This window comes from Saccostrea echinata, unplaced genomic scaffold (assembly GCF_033153115.1).
Source record: "Saccostrea echinata isolate AGI-Se365-2 ecotype Australia unplaced genomic scaffold, CSIRO_AGI_Sech_v1 ptg000033l, whole genome shotgun sequence".
Taxonomy (NCBI): domain Eukaryota; kingdom Metazoa; phylum Mollusca; class Bivalvia; order Ostreida; family Ostreidae; genus Saccostrea; species Saccostrea echinata.
The window spans coordinates 1298886-1319239 of record NW_026889782.1 but is presented as its reverse complement, the minus strand read 5'-3'; the positions used below and the strand labels follow the sequence as shown (position 1 = coordinate 1319239).

Below are 20354 nucleotides of genomic sequence, written 5' to 3'. Positions count from 1 at the left end.
TATTTTAACAAATAAAACCTTATGAAATTCATAACAAACATTGATTATTTTTACGGAAAAACATGTTAAAAAAAATGAAATATTTGGATTCCATATCTTTTGCTAGAAGTCTGCGAAGTATCCAAAATCGCCTTTAATTATTTGTATTTAATAATTCAAATTTTACAATAAAAAAATACTAGTCATAATTTGGGGGGGGGGGGGGAGAGAATTGAAAAATTATTGTTATAATTATTTTAAGGTTAATGCTTTCTCCTCCAAGTTTTTACGAATTTGATTAATATTTTATATAAATTAATTGATTTTTTTACGTTTTAAACTTGCTGAAATTGCTAGTTGCATTGAGACAGACCGTGCACTGGACTGTGAATAATTAATCTCTCCTATATATAAATATATATGTCACACATATCCCGTGCACATAGAAATTATTTACATATTCCAAGTACATTCCAAGTGCATACATTGTATATGTATATACATGTATGAGGAAGGAGACCTGCGAAAAAAAAAAATCGAATTTAATAAAATTAATAAACGTCACTAGATCTGTCATCATCTATTATCCGAAAAAAATATCGCATTTCCATTCTTTTGTATTTATTTTGGTATTTTATAGGCCTGTAAGATTAAGCTAGAAGGGAGCATGCAGTCGTATAAATAAAATAAAATGTTACAGTGTACCAGCATGTGTAGAATATAATAGTAATATAATGCTTATATGATATTGCCCATCGACAATAATAATGTCTTTAGCCATGTTTGTTTGCTTTTCAAAACATTTCTTTTTAGACCCCATCCCCTCCCCCCGTGCGCCCCCAAAGAAATGGTATTGGTTTCTTAGCGTGCTTGTGTTATAAGCATTTACAATAACAGAATTTGTATCTACTATAGATACGTGTAAACTAAGCTTACAATGTATATGAATATATTTATTGGGTACTTAAACTTTGTATTAAATAACATTGAATGGTTACGTACACTTGTTTACAACATATTAGAACACACAAAAAAATAAATAATAAATCAATTTCCACAATTTGACAAGTGGATTTTCGGATTGAATAATTGTCAATTATTGCTATTAGACTTTGTAATAATTGTTACAAAACTTATCTTATATAGGACGACATTGGCAAAATTAGACAAAACTTTGTAAATTATGAAAGTCTTAACCCCATTTGAGGCACAGTCAGCGGGGAAGGGGGGTCCATACCCCCCCCCCCCAAAAAAAAAAAATCCGATTCAAAAAGCCAACAAAAAAAAAATAAAATAAAATAAAATAAAATAAATATATATATTGACTTTTTCAATATAGTCACGTATTATATGCAATCGATAAACAAGAATAAAATTAAATACAAGGTATTTGCCAGTCTTGTGTATCACCGCAGAACCGGGCGATTTTTTTTTTCATGTATCTTTGAGACACCTTTACATGTAACAATGTCAGATAACACAGAAAACCCTAAGATCTAGAAGTACCGCAAGCGCATTTTTTTTAATTTGATCACACCAATCATGTTTATGACTGTAAACCTATAAAAATTACATAAAAATATACAAATGAACTAAATCAACGGAGTTTGAAGGACAAACCTCGCCTATATTTTATTTGATTCAATTATTCAATTTTTAATCTGTAACGGAAGTGTACATTTACCAAATTTCTTAGTATAAAATCTTTAATTGTTAATTAAGCGTTGTTCATAAAAATTATGAACAATATCCAGAAAATAAGTAGATGCATTTCATTAAAAACCCAGTAGGGTTCAAGGTAAATACTTGACACTAGGTGAGAGCTAGAGTTCAGGTATGTCTACGTTGAATACACACGGGCCGGTCATGTAGGGGAAAGGGGGGGGGGGGTTGGCGTGACTTGACAAGAAGACAGTGTACTGATTAGGCAGGTAGGTGTCAGTTCTCTTGTCACGGGAGCGTTTCCACCTGTCACTAAGTTACGGTATATATTACTTCATATCCGCGCCGAAGTAGGTAAGATGTATAATAAAAATTTGTGTGGTTTTGTTTATTTATTTATTACATCTTCTTAATGCAGTAGTTAAATATGAATGGCAAACATCTATATTATAATATATATTTATCAGAGGAAAAATAATAATACAACGCAAAACTTGCGCGCATAGACAAAATTGATGTTTCTGTTATTGATAAAAAAGGATAGCCTTAATAAAGATACTGATATTTTTTTTATTTATAATTTATTTTTTGCACACATACCTAATGTTTTATGTTTCTATAATTATCAAAACAAAGTTAATAAAGGTCTCGCTTTTGTGACTCTGACTGTGTAAAGGGATTATAATATTTCTATCTTTGACAAAAATATTTCTTACATAACGACAAATTTGAAAAAAAAAAAAATAACGAATGACTCAAACAGTAGATTGATTATTTCATGTACAAAAATAGAATTTGACTTTCGATTTATGCTCTCTGCTTGGTGACGGTACTTGACGTTTATTTATTTATTTATTTATTTACTTATTTTCTTTAAAAAAATATATCAGAGTTAGAGTAGTAATTTCTCTTTTTGTTCAACAGTTAGATTAATCCTAAATAAATTAACAAAACGAAAGATGAACTCGAGATATCTCAGGTGTTTCTTTTTAAGGTAAAGATAAAAAGCGAGGGTTTCCGAATGCACACGATAAACGCAAAACACGATACACGATAGAACCTGATAAACGATCTTCACGATAAACGCAAAACCTGATAAACGGAAAACACGATAGAAAACGCAAAACCTGATAAAAGGAAAACACGATACGATAGGATACGATAGGATACACGCACGATAGGACAGGATACACGCACGATACGATAGGATAAACGCACGATAGGACACGATAGAATTGTAAAGAATAACGATGCGGGTACTGTACACCTCAGTGAATTCCTGGATTTTAAAGTTTGGCTTATCCAACTTTTTTCCTTTTTTTTTTTTTTTTTTTTTTTTTTTTTTTTTTTTGCAAATACGAAAGATGACATTGCTTGAAGACAGTTTGACGTGCGGCGATACCACACATTCAGGGTTTTATTGGTCAATTTGCGAGATATAAAATACAAAAGATGACATTGCTTGAAGACAGTTTGACGTGCGGCGATACCACACATAACGTTAAATCCCAAATTTTGTTTATTTGAGCATATATGTATTTTATATATGCTTTGTATATTGATGAATTTACATGTATTAATGTTTTTAATCACAAAACCAGTACAATCACGACATTAATTTTCTGGTTATTGGCAGATTCGTTGGAAATTGTTTATTCAACGCAGATTGCTGGTCTCCATAGTATTGAATAGCATTTAATTAAAGGTAAATTTATCCATTTACCCCTGTCTACTTAGTCTTCTTGCCCTCTCTGTGTCATTCGAACCTGAGTAAATGAAGAACATGACATAAACAGCTGTTTATATATACGTTTCGCTGTGGTGAACCTTTCTGATATGATTTTTATTTTATTATTTCAAGAAATATAGCTTAAATCAGATATCTCACAGGAGCCAATAGTAGCGAGTGACCGAAAACAATATTTTCTGGATTTTCACTTTACCAGCAGTGCATATGTTTAGACCAGTAAGCTTAAATTACCTGAAATCACTGATATTTCAATAGCATTTAAAGGCTCAAATCTACACTGAATAAAGAACATATTTTAAACAGCTCAATAATTAAATGACAGTTCGTTATCTTCACTTTTTCATTGATATAAAAGCACAACACAACAAAACAGTGGCTTAACATTAAGCAAGAGGCCCGTGGGCGTTAACGGTTACCTAAGTAAAAAACAACACTGTAAAGGGTCCACAGAAGTATAAAGCAACATTAACTAAAAGATGAAGCTATGTTTCCCGGACATAATCCATCAAAAATCTGATAAAATTACCCTTGCTTATTGTAACAAGCGAGACCTGAGCGATTTCCTTGCGATTGTTCTTGGTTTGCCCAAGTCTTAATTACGAGGATGATAATGAATGCAAAATATACAATGGAAATTTGCCTAGTGTGTAAGGTATTTAATATATACAGATATATTTTTGTCACTTGTTCAGTGCTACAATGAAGTACACAAAGAGAAATCTCTAATGCCTGTACATTTACTGTAGGTGATGCCTCTTGGCTACACAAACAACTTTGCCACTTGGTAACACCTGGTACGAACACTTGCCTCTTGGGTATACAAACACGTTAGAAATACTTGTTACCAGCACTCCCCATTTGGATATACAACGTGACTAATTGCCACTTGTCATAAACTACAGCATGTTCCCTAGTCAGCCTGGCTCTCTGTGATCACTTCGTCACTTTGATAAAGTATACAATAACTTTGTGCCGGCATTTATCCATTATTTGTCTATGATCTCCATTACTTTACCTAACAATAACTCAATTATTAATCAGGACGTCGACACCACAGTATACCCGTATGTACAATTAACTATTTTGCTACATAAATAATCTTTTTATACTGCTTTACAGGCAAGAATCCGACTTGAAGCATGCTTTGCTCATTTAAAGCCAACATTCATTTTTATTTTGTTTCTCTCTCTATATATAATTCTTCCTTGTATTCTCAATCAAATAACCTTTGAATTAAATTTTATACAAGGATTTCTTAATTAATACAATTAAGCAAAGGGGAGTGACTCATTTGCTTCACTCAATACAATTTTGAATTCTGATTGCTTCCTAGATACCCAGGGGCAGAGAAGAGGCATATTTATTTATATTTATACTTTAAAGTTATATTATGACATTTAGTTTGTTTGTTTAATACTCAGGAGCAGAGAAGATTTTCAGAGAATTTATTCATTTTCAGTATAAAATAAATAAGCCCCCCCCCCCCCAGGAACCCGTGACCCTGGGACAACATATTTCACAATTTCGGAAGAGACACCCTTGCTTATCTTAACTGCGCACTTATTTCATCGGATTGATACCCAGGAGCAGAGGAGAAGATTTTCAAAGAAGAAATGTATTTTCACCATATAATCATTAGAGCCCCCGCTCTAACATCAGAACCCCTGACCCAGGGGTCATGAAATTCACAATTTTGGAAGAGGCACCCTTGCTTATCATAACTTTGCACTTAGTTCGTTTTTTAATACCCAGGAGCAGAGGAAAAGATTTATTAATAATTAATGCATTTTCAATAAATAATCAAAAGAGCCCAACCTTAACATCAGAACCCGACCCAGGGACCATGAAATTCATTATTTTGGAAGAGGCACCCTTACTCAACATAACTATTTATTTAGTTCGTTTGCTTAATACCCAGGAGCAGAGGAGAAGATTTTTTAATAGATAATGCTTTTTGCTATATATTCAACAGAGCCCCGCCCTAGCAACAGAATCCCTGACCCTGGGGCCATGAATTTCACAATTTTGGTAGAGGGCTCAATGCTTATTACAACCATGCCAATAGTTTGACCTCTTGATCTACAGGGTTAAAGATTGATTGATTGATTGTATGTTGTTTTACGTCCCATTCGAGAATTTTTCACTCATATAGAGACGTCACCATATACCGGTGAAGGGCTTCAAATTTTGACCTTTACTCGGCACTCAGGGCCATTGAGCAGTGAGGGATCTTTATCGTGACAACGCCTGCCGTGACACGGGACCTCGGTTTTTAAGGTCTCATCCGAAGGACCCGCAACTTTCACTTCAAAGTGCCGAGCGCATGGCGAAGGGACAGTTGCTACCAATTTTTTATCGACTTAGGTCTGTCGCGGCCGAGATTCGAACTCACGACCTTCCGATCACGGAGCGAGCGCTCTACCATCTGAGCTACCGTGAACGGTCAGGGTTAAAGAAGATGTTTAAAATTGAATATTTTTTTTTGGTTTTAGCCCCACCCTCAGGCCCGGGGGGGGGGGGGGCATTAATTTCATAATTTTTGTTTCCCTTTACCCATAGATGCTATGTGCAAAATTGGTTGCAATTGGTTCAGTGGTTCCAAAGAAGAAGCTGAAAATGTTCAAATGGTTACGACCGACGGACGCCCAGACAAAACAGAAAGTAATAGGCTCAGGTGACCTAAAAATGCACTTATGTAATTAAACCAGACTGTTCAATGTGATTCTTAGAGTTTCAATGGCAAACAATGGAAACTTTTATGATAATTCATATCAAATTAAACAAAATCGATATTTTAGCAATAGTCAAATAAAAAGTACGTAATAGCTAGCCAATCACTTTTCAGTAATTGATTAAGGCTTTTATATTTATATTTGACAACATAAGACAACATTGCAATATTTTACAGAAACGCAGCAGTTTATTATAAACAAACGGTAGGATATGACCGGGCTTTGTGTTCTCTATTTAATTATTATCTTTCAGGTGTCTCAGGCTGCCTTTAGTTCGCAGTTATTTACCGCAAAATTAGAGTTTGATGATAAAAAATCAAATAACGAACTATTAGGAGAATACAACTCTCAGTCGCTGATCGAGTGTGCCGCGATGTGTCAAACGGAGTGTAGTATTTTTGGCTACAATCGAATAATGAAGAAGTGCCGAACCCACAAGAAGATCATGTCTGGAATGTTTGCGGAGGCCGAATGGAGATACTACTCTTATGATGGTATGCATTTATGTAGTTATATTTTATTTCGTTATATTCTATCCTACTTTTAATTTCTTTCATGAGTAATTAAAATTAAAGGCCTGTGGGACACATCGCATGTGTACTTTTTGTGAAAAGGCCTTCCCTTGGGCATAAATATTTTTGATTTCTATATATATATATATATATATATATATATATATATATATATATATATATATATATATATATATATAATACGTGTGTATATACCTAGTATATATGCCTAGTATATAAAACCTGTATATATATACCTTGATCATTTTTCCTGATTTAGTTTATCCTACTGATTGTAAGGATCTTCGTGAAGATGGTCACAATAATTCAGGTGTGTATGAAGCTTATCCATTTGGTACCAGCTCCCGTCCTGTCAGGTTTTACTGCGACATGGAAACAATGGATGGCGGATGGACGGTATATTTGAGTGATTGATTGTATGTTGTCATATGTTCCTTTCGAGATTTTTTCACTCCTAGAAGAGACGTTTGGTCGGTAAATATTTGACTTATTAGGTTTCAAAATGACGTACAGCGTGTAAAGTGGAATCTGTTTTGTTATTTAAATGTTCGAGAGATTTTTGAAAGATATATATCTTTTCAAGGCTATCCAAAAACGAATAGATGGTTTCCTGAGATTTGACAAGAATTGGACAGAATATAAGAATGGTTTTGGTGACCCGGAACAGAATGTCTGGATAGGTAAGTGTAGATCTCATTCAAAACGGGCCTTTGATACATTCTCATCCTTGACAAAAGATCGTTTTTACCTATATGCCAATTTAGAGAACAATTTCAAAAGGGTAGGGAATACATGTTCTGTGATCTATTATTTACCGTGGCTTATTGAATTCATGAATATATTTAAACCAAGAAAAAAGAAAGAAATATAATAAAGCGAGAGGGAGAAAATAAATTTAACTGAGTGGCAGGAGCATACACGATTAGTCTTCTTTATCGACAACAAATAAACCTGTAAAAAGGGTTTTAAAGAATTAAAGATTAAATAGTTTAAAATAGAAATTGATTACAACTATAGGGTATATATGATATTTATTCTTCGAAAAATTAATTATGTTGAAGTGCACTTATCAATTGATTTTCAAATACATCTAAAAAAAAAAAAAAAAAAGGAAATGACGTAATCCATCAATTAACGAAAGGAAAGGACTCATCTCTCTATGTTTCCATCGCACTGGTGAATGGTACCACACTGTATGAACTGTACGATAAATTCTCGGTTTCCAGTGAAACGAAGATGTATCAACTCCTTCTGGGGAATGCTACAGGGACCTTAGGTACGTGATAGCGAGAACAATTGTAACAAACAAGAAAAAGAGACAATATTGCACAAGTGAATGTAAATTTATATTGTTCAGAAAAGTATGGTGGAAATAATGAAAATAAGACTTCATCTTTTTTCATGCTATTTGCCCTCGCTTGTGACAAAAATGATAGATTATCGCAATGCTTTGCTTGTTTGAATAAATAAAACTCTTTAACATGTCAAAACTTCTCACTTAGAAGTACGTAATACATATCCCATGTCGATTATATTGCCTGAGATTCAAACTTGGGTCAATTTAATTACGATTTTGCAGCCCTCTGTTCACTTGTAAACTTTTCAACGCTTAGGGTTTTTTCCCCCAAAAATAAAACATAGTAAAATACAAACGATTCCCGCACTTGTTGACCTCAATTTGAAGAAAATGGCCATTGTACTTGATAATGTTATAAAATACGAGTTTATTTAACCAATTTGAATTATATAGTTGTGTTAAGAGATGGCCAATGAACTTTTAACTAGTATTATCAGGGATTTTCCTTACGACTTGAGTGTTAAAATGCTTTTAGAAGTTAAAACCGATTAAAAGCTAATAATATTTTCATTCGATATCAAGAAAAACGTTTTAAATAAATAAGAAATCATAGATGCAACGAGTATTATATCGGATGTGAGCTGTCGACAGGGGATGCTTACTCCTCCATGGTACCCGATCTCACCTCTGACGTTTTAGAGGTCCGTGTTTGCTCCGAATTTGCATTGTTTCAATGGACATTTAAGCTTGATTACTGCTCTTTATCTTAATATTTCATACATTAACATTAGAGCGTGCTGAGTATTTGCAAGGGGGGGGGGGGATAAGGCCCTGCACTTTTTTTCAAACACCTCTCGACTTCGACCGAAACAAACTTGCTTTCCTTGCTGAATTCCTATGTGTTTTGGTACTGATACATGTATGTATACAGAGAATAGATTTACATTTATACCACATTTTCAAAGTTGTGCATTTTGAGTAAGAATATATAGCAAATTTTAATACCGTTGTTACGCCTACTGATGACGGTATTGTTATCACTTGGATTGATGACAGTGGTCTTTAAGGAATGAAAATCAGTATTATTGTAAACAAGTAGGAACTGATCTATATTATGTGGCCGCGTTAATTATTTTTAATTCACTATATAGGAGACGGGATGTTAGACACGGGAGATCCTAGAACTGATCTGTCGGGGGCGTACTTTAGTACCCCTGACAAAGACAACGACGGGTGGAGTAGTGGAAGCTGTGCTGTTAATTGGGGCGGGGGCTGGTGGTTTAACGACTGCTATTACACCTATCTAAACGGCCCCTGGTCTCCGGAAAACTGGGTCAATCCGTGGTTTCGCACAGTTACATCCGGGACAATAGTGAGGGAGACGAGGATGTTAATTAAACGCCACTAGGTACAGCACTCATTCTTATATATATTATCTATGTTTTGTATTTCATGAAGATCTTAAACATATTTGATTTATTTTATATATTAAAGAATTCGGGCATTTCGTATATATTTTCTGAGGGACAGACGGTACAAATTTCGTATCTCTATATTTTTAAAATAATTTTATTTGCTTTTAATGAACAGATTACAAGAGAGAAGGTACGAAATTGGATTTCATGGGATTTTAGCAATGAACATCACGCTGTCTTGAGAGAAGAGACATTTCCTCTGTTTTAATCATTGAAATCTATTTATTTTAATTTTTAATCAATGTTTAGAAATACAATGGGAATAACTGTAAACGTTTACGTTGTGGAAGGTTTTATGATGATCTCCTGAAGTTTTGCATTATTTTTAATAACGATTTTTGCATATACTCTGTAAAACATACATAAATATGTGTAAATAAATTAAAAAAACAGGAATATTTTATTCTTATTATATAAATATTGCATGTGGTTTTCGAGGGGTGAAAATTTTCAATGTTCAACCTTGCGCGGAGAAATTCTGCGCAGTCACTTTTTTTTTGGAATATCACCCGTGACTACATGTTGCTACGCTGGAGGGCGTTGCGTCATCATTCAGCGGGTAATAGTGTTTTTTAACAAATATTTCTCGACGAATCAGATTTAACTAATTTACATGAAAGTATAATATTATCAAATGCTGTCAAATGGAGATACCCTGGCGGGTAGTTATAATCAAGATAGAAATATAGTTAATAAGGAGGACCTTAAACCATATATTTTTAAAAGGGCCAAAAGTAAGGAAATCCGTTTTTTAAACTGGCGTCAAAACTTCAAAAATATTTTGAATTCTGTGAAAGATTACGACAGGCGTTTGGCCAAACATGAAAAAAATTGGACATTTTTTTTCAAAATGGATTGAAAGTATCAGATAAATGTTGAGTTTCAGATTAAGCGTTCGAGGGGTAATATGAAAATCATCTATTCTTCTCTCTTCAATAATTCAGAGGTGAAAACGGAATTAGATTACACGATCAACATGTACCCTTTCAAGCTGACAAAGCAGGTAACAACTTTGTTTTTTATTGTACAGTTCATTATTTTAATTGTACTAGATGAAATAAAGCGCAAGCGCTGGGAATTGAATTTTTACCACCGCTGACGGAGTAATTCGAACTCTTCAGACTGTTAATTACAGATTTGCAGTGAACTTAAGGGCAGGCAATTCGGAAGTTTTTTTGTGCAAAAAATAGTCATTTACATTGTATAAGTATAGATTTAAAAGAAATTTGGATTTAATTCTGCAAGCGGTAATCCAACGTATAGTTCCATTTCTAATGAGGAAATTCTTCGAAATCATGTCAGTTCTAAATTTTTTTTTTATATTCCCAACAATCAAATTAAATTTGAATTACTATACCTATACTGGAATCCTAAACTACCATCCTTACAAATTGCGATACATAGCGAGTTTCAGTAAATGAACTACCAAGTGTCTTTCTTTACTCCTCAATAAAATATGAACAGCATTGAAAGTGAAACTTCAGAGGAAGTCGTGTAAATCAGATGTAAATACTTAAAATCTCTAAGGACTTTAAGAAAATTTGAATAATAAATTTGTACCAATGTCAATAAAATTAAAAGGAACGACTTTTCAACACTTTATACAACCATTCCCTGCGATACTTTTTGACATCATAGACAGCTACTTTTTAAATAACAAGAAGCCCAAGGGCCTTAACGGTCACCCGATTATACTACAACACTGTAAATTAAACCGATAGATGAAGCTATGTTGCCCAAGAGAAAAATGATATTCTGGGATAAACAAAATAATTAGTCTAACTAATCTTTAAAAAGATATATTTACTGGCCTGTACTCCTATCACCATGTAAACAAAATAATAGTGCTTGAGCACTATAAGTAAACCCATTTCATCCCCCCCCTTTGACCTCTCTTGATATTTGAATAACATTTATGTTGAAAGATAGGTATTTTGTCTTATATTTATTTTTCTATTATTCACAAGTCTACCTGATCCTTTAAAACTATGAAAGTGTTTTTTATATGATAAATTATGAAATCTCTTATATAAATCTCTTATTTAATTAATCTTTCAATTACAGTAATACCAGTGATTAATTATCATAGGTGAATAGCTAAGGGAAATAACTTCTAGTAGAATACAAACTAAAAGAGTCCTGCTCAGCACCAGAACACTCGTCCAAATGGTATAGAATTTCACCCCAATGTGGTAAAAAATACACTTGCCCATTACATCTTTGTATTTTGTATGCCCAGGAGCAGAGCAGAAGATCTTCAAAGAAATAACGCATTTTCACTATAGGTTCAACACAGCCCCACCCTAACACCAAAATCCCTGACCCAGGAACTAAGAAAATCACATTTTTTTTTAAAAAGCACACTTGCTCTTCATTACCATGTACTTAGTTAATCTGCTTAATACTAAGAAGCAGAGAAGATCTTCAAAACATTAATGCGTTTTCACTTTATAATCAATAGAGCCCTGCCCTAACACCACAGCACCTGACCCAGGGACCCAGAAGATACTAATTTTGGAAGAACGCAGCACCATTAAGGCAACATTTTCTAAAAAAAAAAAAAAAAAAAAAAGCAGCAAAAAATGAGAGACTTATCGTTTTTTAATACACATCTGAGAGGAAAGATTAAATCGTCCACATCAGGATAAGGGATGTCCAAATTGCTCTTATCCGCGCTGTTGTAAGCATACTTGACGGTATTTAGTAATTCTTCAAATTCCATATTCATATACAGTAGCTCGTCGGGAGAACGCTCGAAACGTGATCGGAAGGTCTTGCTTTTGAATCGCGACTGACCTAAGTCGATAAAAATTATAGGTAGCAACTGTTCCTTTGCCAAGCGCTCGGCACTTTTAAGTGAAAGTTGCGGGTCTTTCGAATGAGACCTTAAAAACCGAGGCCCCGTGTCACTCAATGGCCCCGAGTGCCGAGTAAAGGTCTAAATTTGGAGCCCTTCACCGGTATAATGATGTCTCTGTATGAGTAAAAAATTCTCGAACGGGACGTAAAACAACACGCAATCAATCAAATTCCATATTGGTATAAATGCTGGTTACATCGTATGTTACTAGTAAAACATCAAAAGAGAGTTCTAAAGATTCGATTGGTTGAATGAACATCTACCGTAACACGGGTCTTCGGTTTTTAAGGTCTCATCTGAAGGACCCGCAACTGCCGAGCGCTTGGCACAGGAACAATTGCTACCAATTTTTTATCGACTTAGGTCAGTCGCGACCGTGATTCGAACACATAACCTTCCGATCACTTAAAGATTCGATGTTATTGATAAATCAGTAGTGTCCTTGATGTAGGTTAATTATTTCTGTACGATTTGGATAAAGTATTCATAATATGCCCCAGTTTTCCTTGTTGGTGTATTGCAATGAGCAACAATTGGCCGCCCTGGAGGTAATCGTCTGATATTGCATAGGTCATTAAGGAGGGCATTGCAGTTTGTGTATTTTAGGGAGCAAATAAAAGTGCCCGCATTTTAGTGATTGATTTTTCTCTTTGAAAAATCATAGATCACCTTTATCTATGGAACTCTTGGATTGCATGTCAGTAATTCTTGTTTGAATAAGATCATGCAAGTTTTTAATTTGGTCTTCAACTTGCATATAATGCTTTGAGAGTAACTGACACTTTGCTTCAGATATATACTGATTTCTGTCCACTCAAACTATAGTATTGTTTTTTTTAACGACAATATTGATATTGTTCTTAAGCGAAGAAAGTGCGTTTCTTTCGCTTAGAGTTGTCTTTGAGTTTGTTGATTGTGACAGACGATAATTCCAACTTTGTTTAGTCGATGTATTCTTCAAAGTACAGGTGTATGGGGATTGAAAACTCGACGAATTTAAGTTCTAAATGGGTCGATTTTTGAATCCTCATTAGTATGAAAATGATAGTTGCATCTCAATTTTCTAGCAAACTCGTGGAAATCTTTTAGGAAACACCATTTAACTTGTTTTTGGTTTTGGTGTTGGAATGAATTTAAGCCCTTTGGCTAGTAGGTCATAATCATTGTCCTTTACTTGGTATTTTGACAAGTTGAGGACAAATTTTCGTGGCTCGGTTAGGTGTTTACACGTTTTGTAATGTCTGAGGTTAGCAATGTATGGTTTAATTTAATGCGTTCTTTTAGTGTCCTTTTCCCGTCTATTAAAATACATTGCTATTCTAATAGAGGAAATGATTATGGAATTTGTAATTTGTATCATGGTAGCGGCACTTTTCCTTTGAAATTCACTGTACAATAACTGGAGATAAACCAGCAGTGGGCGGAGCTTACTCTACAGCAAAACTGTGCTGTTTAAATAATTTATTGTACAACTTCCAATTATAAACAAAACATTGCATCAAACTTTATTCTGTCAAGATCTTTGAAAATATACAAAAGTTTTTTTTTCTTACTGTTATACGTATAGAACAGAAAAAAATACATGTGTATTTGAAATTTCCTTTCAAATAAAAAAATGTTCAAAATACATCCATCTTTGACAGTTGTAGACAATGTTTCTCTCAATAATATCTAATGAAACGAAAAGCTGCAATTATTGAAGCAAGGAAATGCTCCACCACTGCTCAAGTTGGTAATATCACTCAAAGCGCTCAGATTTTCACGGCTACATTCACGCTTGATACATGTAGGAAAACACGTTTCTTCTTCACCACCGAGCATTGTCGCAGGGGGCGGATCCAAACACTTTGACACTTTACAAGCGATATCTGCATTTGATCTTTTGTATGCCTGGACCCCCATCTCCGACCTGTGCCCTGTCCTGCCCATTATGTCTTGCTCATCAATTCCACTTTGGTATAATGCAGTCGCGCAAGTTCTTTTCCCAGGATGATTGGTGAAATTTCCCTTCAGTCGCGCACGATCACATATTACTTTCATCATAGATTTTAGTTTATTAACGCCGACAGCCTGAATGCCGTACCGTGGTGGTGATCCAGCCAGCGGCCTTCGGTAGAACAGACCTTCATTTCCAAGGGCCTCCAGATAAACTTTGAAGAAATCCGCCATGCAACGCTCGCCTACAACATAAAAATTCCAAATAAAATATATATAATATAAATCATAATTATGATACGCAATAGGCATAGGTGATCTCTGTTCAATGTTTATACCAGGGAGTCACTAAACCTTAGAATCTAAGTAAATTACGAGATGAAAGGGGGGGGGCGGATCCAATATTCTTCAGATAAAGTAATTAAAGACAATATACTTGCAATAATTTTATAAACAAAATTTAACTTACCAGGCTGGCAGTAATGCCTTATTTGTTTGTTGTAAAGCTCTTTATGCGCCAATCCTCCCTTAAAAGTTTTGGTAGATCTACCAGTGAACTCAATGTATTTTCCTCAACCGTCTTCGTCCACGACAAACTGGTTGCACTCAAGAGAATGGTGTTCATCGTGTCCTCTCAAACCGAAAAACTTGCAACAGTAATAGAAGATAGTGCACTGTGTGTCTCTGCATTTTTCAATCCAAAAACACCCTTCTCCCATATTTTTGCTTCGTCTTCGGGCAGTATCGGGTCGGCCTGCTTACGTTTCCCGCCAATACCTCGACTAAGCGCATCTTTCATTTTACTGTCTAAAATTTTCCGAAAGTCGGCAAATCTTGAATCCCGGGTATCAAGGAAGTTTTTGTCATAAATCCCATTGTCGCGAAGGTATCTTAATATGCCACAGGATATGTAATATAGAGTTTTTGCCGGATATTCTTGACCATCTTTTTTGCGCGCTCTCATTATAAAACGTCCCAAGAAAAAGTTAAGCTGCACAGCGTCCATTGAGACCAACTCTGGTATTGTGTACTCTTGACCTTGACCCTGGCTGTTGCTTTCGAGTCGCCAAGTTTCAAATATGTTGAAGGCCCAACGCGTATTCTTCTTCGTGTTAACATTTTCCTGGCTTTCGATTAAGGCTTGAATTTCGCTTTCGTCAACAACGTTACCAAATCTCGTGCCTTTCGGGTCATTGAGCTCAAAGTTGAAATCGAAGTTCGGTAGGCCTATATCGATAGAGTCCGTTGCTTCTTGTAACTGAATTTCTGCCAGTTGATAATTCATTTCAATTTCATCACACACTTGCGACAGCATAAGGTCATCTTGCTCCGATGTTTCAATTTCATCACACACTTGCGAAAGCGTAAGGTCATCTTTCTCAGATGTTTGCAAAAGAAAGTCTACATCGGCCATGTTTAGTGTCTCAAAGTCCATCATATCATTTAACGCGGCCATATCTTATGACTGTCAACCGAGCTATGCACAATTTGCACGGGACGGCGGGAAAGATTTGTCACATGACAGGAAAATTGTATTTCATTGGAGTTTGGCTGTTTCGTAATGAATAATTATTAAAAAAAAACACGTGTTCAAATGTAAACTTTTTCATTGGACCATGATACAAGACAGTTATTGAATATTTATTTTGGTGTATCCTGAGTTATTTAGGCGAAGGGCGGAGACTCGTGCTTCGCACTCGTCACCACCCTTCGCGATACACCAAAATAAATATACAATAACTATTACTTATTGAGGATTCAAATGAATTTTGTCTATTGCTCGTATGAATTTTGTAAGAGAAGTATAAATGTGAAGCTATACTAACCCGTTTAGTTATCAGAGTGATAAGTTAAAGGGTTTTGTAGTATTCAAATGCATGGACAAAACTTCATAGGTTATATCAATTTATTGGAGTATCACGTAATCTATGTCACGCCTTCAGGATATGGTATCAAATGAATCAATTTAATCAGAAGTCTCTGATGATACTGTAGTTCTACATGTTTTTTGTCCCCCGCTTTCTCTGAAAGTGGGGATATTAATTTGGGTTTGTCTGTCCTTCCGTCTGTCTGTAACACTTTCGTTTCCGCGCGATATCTCAGGAACCCTTTGAGCTTCCGCAATAAAATTTTGCAAGCAACTCCCTATGGCCTAAAAAAAGAACCCTATTGATTTTGAGGTCAAAAGGTCAAGGTCATAAATTCTGTCTGTTTTAACACTTTCGTTCCCGCGTGATATCTCGACAATCCTTTGAGCTTTTGCAATAAAATTTTAAATAACAACTCCCTGTGACCTAAGGAAGACCCCTATTGATTTTGAGGTCAAAGTTCAAGGTCGTAAATTTATACATCCCGTCTGTGTGTAACACTTTCGTTTCCGGGTGATATCTCAAGAAGCTTTTGAGCTTTTGCAATGAAATTTTATACCATAACTCCCTAGGGTCGCTCTCGCCCCTCTCAAAGTGTCCTGCCCCGTTTTTATTATTATTATTTATTGTATTAAAAGTCGCTTGGCATTATTTTTAGCAAAGGGGCATGTGGAGAGTTATTACTTATAATACAGGTTGTCGGTGGACTTTATATTTTTATTACCTCTATTATAACTGTTTAGTAAAGGCTAAATTAGACACCATGTATTGTGTAAAATTTTGATAATATCGAACGTGAATATAAACATTATATGTGACCTAAAGTTTGCATTTAATTTCGTACATAATCAAGTGCCTCCGTGGTCTAGGGGTATGACTCTCGCTTAGCATGTGAGAGGTGCCGGGTTCAAATCCCGGGCGATCCTTTTTTTTTTTGAATTTTTTTTTTTTGGATTTACTAAATGATAGTATTCAGCATGTACAAAGGAAAAGGTCACGGCGTCTGGTTTGTAAACTCATAAAATCATTATTACAGTGTGATAAATATTCTTTATATAAAAAGAATCTTCCATACACATATTAAAGAATAAGCAATCAAATCTTTATATCCATTTGGCAATTTTTATTTGCTTCAATATACATGTATACATTTAATAATTCTACACATCCAGGGGGAGCCCCCCCCCCCGAACTGCGCATGCTCTTCTTTTTTTCCTTAAGCGGGGGACACAAAATCTCTGAATTAGCTTGTTTTATAACAAAGGAAGAGAAAAGTGGCATCTGCACTTAAATCTATGCAACAGCAATAAATAGAATTATAGTTTTTGGTTTAGTCTCTTTATGACAAGATTTATTGACTAAAACTGTTGGAGGAGTACTTTTGTAGCCTTTTGAAAGAATTTCAACAAAATTTCTATTTTTAATAACCATGGCAAGACCATTCATCAAAAACTGATATAAAAATTATGTATATCTGTGTAATGTACTTGTGTGTATATCAGTGTAGTCTACTTGTGTGCAGATATATTGAAATTAGATTGAAACAGTTGGAGGACTAGCATTTTGGAAGTATTTCACAGAAATCTGTTTTTAGTAACCATGGCGACACCATTATTAAAAAAAAAAAAAAATATACACATAATTATTTATCTGAGTTTGAGATATTGTGTCCAAGTTATATTCAAATCAGACCATAACTGTAGGAGGAGAAGTTTTTTTTGAAAGTATAACACATATATTCTATTTGTAGTAACCATGGCAAGAACGCTCACCCCCCCCCCCCCAAAAAAAAATGATTAAAAGAATTATGTATCTCAATGTAGTCTACGTGTGTGCCAAGTTGTATTGAAATCAGACTAAAACTGTAGAAGAAGCATTCTGAAAGTATTTAACAGAAATTTTTATTTTTAAGAAACCGTTGCAACACTGCTCAAAAATATCAAAAACTGATGTACTAAATTATGTATTTTAGTGTAGTCTACTTGTGTGTCAAGTTATATCGAAATCAGACCAATTCGTAGGAGGAGTAGCGTTTTCAAGGAATTTCACAGAAATATCTATTTTTAGTAACCATGTCAACACAGTTCATCAAAATCAAATGCACTAAGTTATGTATCGTAATATTGAAATTAGATCAAAATTGTAGGAGGAGTAGCATTTTAAAGGAATTTCACAAAATATTTTTAGTAACCATGGCAACACCGTTTATCAGAATCAAAAACCAATGCACTAAATAATGTATCTTAGTGTAGTCTACTTGTGTGCCAAGTTATATTTTAGTCAGACCAAAACTGTAGGAGGAGTAGCATTTTCAAGGAATTTCACAGAAATGTCTATTTTTAGTAACCATGGCAAAGCCGTTCATCAAAATAAAAAAAAATGATGTACTAAATTATGTATCTGAGTGTAGTAAAGTTATACTGAAATCAGACCAAAAGTGTAGGTGGTGTAGCGTCTTGAAAAGTTTTTACAGACAGACGTACGGACACCTTACTGTAGCATTATCTCTTCTGGTTTCTAACCAGTAGAGCTAAAAATCAACAAAGAAGTGGACAGTAATACGTATTATTAATTACATTAATTGCACAATAATTGAACATTAATCATTCTCATTAAATTAGCCAGCGTTTGTTATTCCTGCTGTTATACATAAATCCACAGTTAGTATGGTTTGCTTTGTTGAGTTTGGTAACGATGGTCCTTATAATTTAACGTATAGGGTCCTGTTGGCTTCTCCCTTGGGATGGCCGATGGGTCTCCTGTTCTCCAGGTTTGTCATTAGGTGTGTAAGATAAGGAGTGTAGTTTGTCTCGGAAGTCCTGAAATTCCTTAGTATGTTGGATGTAATGTTTCACGATAACTTCCTTAAATTCATTTGTTCCTTGGTAAAGTCTGTAGTAACTTTTCTCATATGTTGAAGAGGTGACCCTCTTAGATTGCAAATAGTTGCTTCCTTTTTCCTTATGTCGTCGTCAGTATAACTGAGGACAGGTTGTGCAGATTCCTTGATTTTGTTCTCTGCAGCTTGTCTTCAGAATAATTCAAACTCTTCATTCTCTTCTTTTCCAAGATTAAGAGTGCAGGAAATTTTTAAAGAAAACCTCGGAGTATACGGACCTGTGCGTAGGGCGTAGTTGTTGATGTTTTCTGTTCTATTTGAGAGGATCAATGAGGATCAGGCTTTTTTCTAAAGTCCCCTGAATTTCGTTGAGTTCAGTAGATCAATTCCAACAGGTAGAATTAGTAGGCTACTGTAATCCGTCAGATTTACATGTAATCAGATTTCCAGGTCCGTAATGTTGGATGCCGCCTCTTGATTTCCTTGTATAACATCAAGCTCCAAGTCAAACGTTGGTTTTTCCATTTTTTTTCAAAGAAAGTCTGTTGCCTTTTAGCATATGTTAAGTTCACATGAGTTGTTGTGTTAAGTAAGTAATGTACAGAACTTCTTTAAGTATAATTTAATGCGCAGTCCGGTATTGGTTGAAATGAATTTTCTTGAAGTTTCTCGGACCCCCCCCCCTTCCTCTAGATCCGCGCATGCCTCTTTTTTTCCTCGCGATCTTCGAGTTCTTCTACAAGTTGTACGAACTCTTTGTTTATGGAATTTAATTAGCAATTCTTTAATCGTTTTTTGTTTTGAACCATTCAATGGCCTTTTCATCACCGAAAGATTTGAAAGAAAATCATATCTCCCAATTTTTTTTTCCAATTTAACATGTACCTATATATAAAAGTGTTAATGAAATAGAAAATTCAGTTCATTTTAATTATTCCTTCATTCATTCAAGAACATGCAGCTAAACACCCCCCCCCCCTTTCATGGACGGTTCTTAAAGCGCAAATTCTCTGTAAAATTAAATACACCTTATCCCTATATATAAATATGCTTACATTCATATTCCACCTCCTTCAACTCCTGTATCTCAGGGTGTATTGCATTGCAAATTTCAGGTCTGTTTTTGTTTTCTATGTCGCTGCAATATTTTTCATCTTCAGATAAGATGATTACGGGCTCTAAACATTTGCACAATTGAACAGAATTACATTTGGAATATTCTTTCAAAAATATCATCATTATGTTTTAGCATTTGGTAGAAAAATTGGCAAATAAGTGGCTATATTTTCCCCGGACATATTAAAAAAGTCGAAAAATACTCGCAATATCTAATCTGGATCCTCCTGTTCCTTTTTGTTGTCCAAATTCGTATGATACAATGGCTCTTTCTCATTCTCAATACTGACACAAATTTCTTTCTAATC

At 34.7% G+C, this 20354-nt stretch overlaps 1 pseudogene; it reads right to left on the bottom strand.

Annotated features, from left to right (window-relative positions):
* Window positions 1–13959: 13959 nt before the first annotated feature.
* Window positions 13960–15679, bottom strand: LOC133199218 (uncharacterized; annotated as a pseudogene).
* Between the last annotated feature and the right edge of the window lie 4675 nt (window positions 15680–20354).